Source organism: Aythya ferina, assembly GCF_964211825.1.
Source record: "Aythya ferina genome assembly, chromosome: 5".
Lineage (NCBI taxonomy): Eukaryota > Metazoa > Chordata > Aves > Anseriformes > Anatidae > Aythya > Aythya ferina.
In genome coordinates this window covers 32,670,367-32,675,731 of record NC_140301.1, presented here as the reverse complement: position 1 = coordinate 32,675,731, position 5,365 = coordinate 32,670,367, and the positions used below count along the sequence as shown (strand labels likewise).

The 5,365-nt window shown below is 47.2% G+C and overlaps 1 long non-coding RNA gene across 1 annotated transcript; it reads left to right on the top strand.

The window, feature by feature from the left end:
• The first annotated feature begins 4,091 nt into the window (after positions 1–4,091).
• LOC311437976 lies at positions 4,092–4,763 on the top strand. The gene is made up of 2 exons (XR_014693875.1): positions 4,092–4,142; positions 4,273–4,763. It is a non-coding gene; the product is annotated as an uncharacterized lncRNA (long non-coding RNA).
• Positions 4,764–5,365: the final 602 nt, after the last annotated feature.

The following is a 5,365-nucleotide window of genomic DNA, read 5'->3' as shown; positions in this document are numbered from 1 at the left end:
TTTGTTTAGGTGGAATCCATAAACCTTGTTGTTCACAGACATTTGGGGAGCAAAGCTTTATTTCCAAGAATGCTCATGGAAAGGAAATCCATTGTATAGGCCAACATGAATAGACCCTTGCATGTGCAGTCTGTATGGGAAGCACCCAGGTGGCTAGTGAGAAAATAGCTTCTTATCAAATACAGTTATGCATTACGAACAGCCACAGATGATTCACAAACATTTAGAAGGCATCCCCATCTGTGAGGCGCATGCCACCCAAACGGGAGCCCGAAACAATGCCGCATAGCAAGCATCCTGCAGGAACAGCCAGCCACAATGCAACAAGCACTCTCCGTGGACCACAAAATCCACCACTGGCCAAAGCATTCAATTCACTGATTGCAAAACATGTCCAGAGCAACCACTGCACACTCAGAGGGTGGAAAGGAACATCCCAAATATTCCTTGGGCTGATATCTTACATTCCTTCTATATAAGAGACCTTAAAGCAAAGGGTTAAAAAGCCTGTCCAGGGCCCATCAAAACACTTTCCCAGAACTGGCCTGGGTAGCAAACGCATCTCCTCCTCCTTCTTAAAATCATATAGCTGATAAAAAGCAGAGAGGCTTTCATCACTATTCTGTATGCATAATTAGGTTTAATTTACGGAGCAATGAGTCCTTAGTAAGTGCGCGCACACACACACAGCTTCTTCATTTATGTGACTGATATCCAGAAACACAGCTCCTCAGCCAGAGTTTGGGCAGCAAACGCAAAAATGTATTTTGATACTAGAATGCAACAGCACACACAAAAATACGTCCACCAAGTGCAACATATTGTAAACAGGAGCATAAGTAAAATAAACAAATACATGTCATTTCATCTGGGTCACAAGTTGACTCAACATGACATTTCCTTTTGTAGTGAAGAACGTTTGGGGAAAATAAAGCCTATTTATACATACTGGAATATATTAGGATGGATTTTTTTTCCTAGCTCTCGTGGCTATTTTTGCAGTTAGCTGGTCTCAGAGTTCAGAGGCTTTTTCCCTTTTCAAGGTCAAGATTTTCTTTCTGCTTGATTTCACAGGATCACAAGTCATAATCCTGCATCCTTGAAAGATTCATTGCTGTACAGCTGTGATCAGTGACCTCAGCCACCTGATTTTGCCACAAAATCAGAGAGGACTGTGCAGCCTGGGAACAGTAGCTCTGTGTTCAATAATACCAGATTTTTAAAGGCATCAGAGACAACCTCCATTTCTCCCATGCTTTCTCCTCCTGAATGATGCTTTACAGCTGTGTCTTCTCCAGCAGAGAGGCAGCAAGGACTCCCTGGGGAGCCCATTTACACTGCTGCTCTTGAATAGCTAAAGTGGGAACACGCGTCCCGCGTCTCTAGACGCACATGCTTGTGCACACAGCACTCTGAAACCCGGTGGGTGGTTTTCATGGAAGAGAAAATTTTGGCTGTTGCTTCTCTTGCTCTGCCTGCCTCATGCAGAACAAATGCACCACTGGACTCAGATGTGTCCCTCGTGCTCCCTGAGCTGCTCACCTCCTCATGCAGGTGTCTATCCAGAGCACACCCAGCACTGTACACAGGGCATACAACCAGAGGGAGGTATACGGAGGACAAGAGACTGACCCCATGGTCCAGCAGGCCAGACCAAGAGGTGTCTGGCTTCCTGGTTTTGAGCACCAGGTCTTCAGAGCCCTTGGCTACCTGTTACCATTCTCAGCTATCATCTGCATGACACGGCCCCAGGGCTTCCTCCTGTGCCCCTGATGAGGGGCTCCTCGGGATCACAGCTCACCGTGGCTGCAAGGTTGGCAGGAAAGGCTGACCTAACCCTGCACCAAGCTGGCCCTCAGACCCATTGTCTTGAAATCAGGGTAATGATGGATGCCTAGGATGTTTCATCATTTCCCAGCACTGTTACAAGGTCCACATTTAAACCTCATCAAAAACTTTTTGGTTTCCTTTCTGATTTTTATGTGCCTGGAGTACTGACTATGCCTCCCCCAACCTTTGTTCTCCTGTTATTAAATGAGTGGTCCGTTTTTCTGAGGATGAGCAGTACTGTCGTGCAAACCCATTAGTTAGCTGCCTGCATTAGCGGTGAGAGCCAAGTGAGGGGTTTGCTGCCTGAGACGTGTTCTTCACATCCTCTCCCCCCATCCACCCAGGCTCCATCACTCCCTTCTCAGCTTTTTCCCACACTTGCCACAGGGCCAAATAAACCAAAGGCTGGGTGAGTCAGCCATAGAAAACAGAAATGAGTTTCCAAATGAGTTTGACATATAGATTAAGAGGGGGAGGTTAAGAGCCTCTCCTCCCAGGACATCTCCTTCAGTCAGTCCTCCATGTGTGAGGGCAGCATGGATCTGTGTGCACACATATACATGATGCCATTTTGGCATTTTCCCCTCTATAATTCCTTTCTGCTAGTATTTTCCTGCACCTTTCTGCAGGAATTAATACCCTAGGCTGCCAGTCTTGACCAGGACTTCTCCATCACTGCTGCAATAAGAGCATGTAAAAATTGTAGTAGCCATACCACCATAATTTGGAAAAGTGATCGTGTGCAGCAACTCGCATGTTTCAGTGGCGAACATAATAATGAGGCAATAATATCCCTGCATTGGGCCTGATCCAGCTGTTTGTCCAAGAGGTCCCTGGGTGCAGCTGTTCTCACCACCAGCTCCAGATCCTTTTAGTTACAGCTGTAACGGTGCTATATTCCTGCTCACAGATTTTGTTTTCCTTCTTTGAAAGCACCTGCTCTCTGCACTGCCACTTCTGTCGTTAGATAGCCAGGAAGGGTGAAGCTGAGTTCTGCCTTCAGGTATTTCAGGGAGCAAGGTGCTCCCTCATTTTGAAAGCCTCCTTTCTGCAAGCTCTTAACATAAGCTTGATGCTAACCCAGAGCCATCCCAGAGACAAGAGCAGCCTGGCCTTTCCTCCAAAGGGTGAGGAAACGACCCGCGGCCGCTGGTGGAGGCAGTTCACTGGGGTCAGGTGGCACGTGCAAGCCTCTAGCATCGCGGGTCCTGGTGCCAAGAAAAACACCAGCGCTGCGCTTCCTGCGTGCCGTCAGTGGGCAGGACAGCCCCGGGTGTTTCCTCCAGGCGGGTGGGTAAAGGGACGAGTGGGGATGTTTGTTGTGCTTGGATCCAGACACTCATCCATCTATCAGAGCACAGCATCTACGGCAGTAGGCTGAGCAGCAACAGTGATGAGGAGACACCAAGCCCACCCTGCCCCTCGGGACCAGCAGGTTCCTCTGCACCCACCACCACCTGTCCTTGCTTGCTGGAGGATCATCCTCACCCACTAGCCCCCTGGCATCAGCAGGGACCAGCTAGCCATTGCATGGTTCCAGCTCCTTCATCCTACTGCGCTGTAGCTGCTAAGAAAGAGAACCCAGCAGCTCCTTCTCACCTGCCCAGCAACTGGAGCTTTCACCTGTAGACTTCACACTAAAGCCTTGCACAGAGGCTGCTCATCCTTTTTAGCTGGTGGGAAGAAGATTAAAGCCCAGAAACCTGATGTCCTATTGTCCTGCTTGCATCAATACAGGCATAAAATATGCCGCCGGAGGAATAATTGGATTTCTTCAAAGCCACCAGATAAAGTAGACCCCTCTCAAAAGCTGCGCTCCTTGTCCAGCAGCATCGATGTGCTGCAAAGAAAACTCCGTCATGTGCCACAGCCTCACAAAAGCATGAAAACAGGCTTGCAGCCTGCTCTTAGATAAGCCCCAAACAAATCAGAAACAACAAGCGAAAACTTGATTCAAGGTTTACTCCAGGATGGACGTCTTGCTACGATAAATTAAGGTGTTTTTCATTATTAAAAATAAACAAAGCAATGAAAGTGAACCATGTCACCATTCATACACTTAAAAAACATCTTTAATCTGCTTGGGAAAATCTTTTTTTCTCCGTAACAGGAAAAAATATTAGTTGTCCAGATAACAAGCAAAACAAAATCAACCAAAGGGCATCAAGAGACTTCCTGAAATTGAAAAAACAATGTTTTGTATAACAAGTTTAAAAAAAAAAACAACACACAACATACACAGCAAGCAGAATGATTCCTCCAGTTTCTTCAGGTCGTTCTTAGTTTCAGGAACACAAGGAAAAACTACACAAGTAGGTGAATGTTTTATTTAACCTTGCAGCCTTTTACAGCTGTCCTATTCCTCTTCCCTTCTCCCTCCTCTCTCCCCCCACCCCCCCCCCCCGGAAACCATTTGTCTTTCTAGTGCCTTATTTTTAACAGCTCAGCCCAGCCCCGAAGGGACGTGTGTAAAAACAACGAAAGAACTTAATCTGGCAACTTTGGGGCTCCCGGGACTGAAATAGCAAGCCCAATGCAAATCAGCATCGCACCGGTTCACAAGAGGGAACGACGCCTCCCGTCGTACGAGGAGGGGATGGAAGGAGCATCACGGGCAGCTCTGGTGGGTGATGCTGATGGGGAGGCCCGGGAACCCATTCATCCTGCAGTAAATAAGCCCCTGGAGATGTGGGGGGAAGTTTGCACAATGTCTGCCCCAACGCCGCCTGGATCTCCGCCAGGCCCGCGAGGCTTTCATTCTCAGGAGTTCACAGGTCCCACCTAGGAGCGCCCGACAAAAACAATACTGGATGAAGCCTGGCCTTCTCCCCCACGTCTGCCTCTCAGCCTCTGCACCATAGAGGCCTCAGGAAATCATTAGCTGTGCCTGCTAGGAGCTCCAGGATCCTAAATAATTATTCACATTTGATGTATTCAGAGGTTGTGTTGTGTTTTTTTTGTTGTTGTTGTTGATGGTGGTGGTTTTTAAGGCTATTTATGGTTTCCACAGGTTCTTTTGTTATCTTGATTTATACATTTTCTTATGTTTGGTCCTGTAGATTAATCATTGCAACGTAGGGTTCGAAGACCTCCTGTTACAGTTACTCCAGCCTTCAGTAACCCAGCTGGTTGCAGTCAGGCAGTTAAATCATGAAATTATATCTGCTCCCTAATAAATACACACAACGGCAGGCCCAGCCCTAACACCCTTACAAGCCAGTTTCAAAAGTGGCCTCCAGGATGCTGGAACACACATTCTGTGAATATTTATGGCTGCAGAAGTCAGGCCATTGCATGTTTGTGAAGAGTAATCCCTAGACAGGTGTAGTACCAGCCAAAGCAAATTGATTTAGAAATGTCAACATATATTCATAGATTATTTGCCAAGCTCAAGCACTTATAGTAAATGTCAACAGATCTAAGAATAGAGTTCAGGTACCAGTAAGGAAACCTCCAGCCTTGCAACACGCACATACTGCAACGGGAAAGCAACACAAATCTACCAGCCAAAGGAAATCCCCCCGAAGAGGGTGCC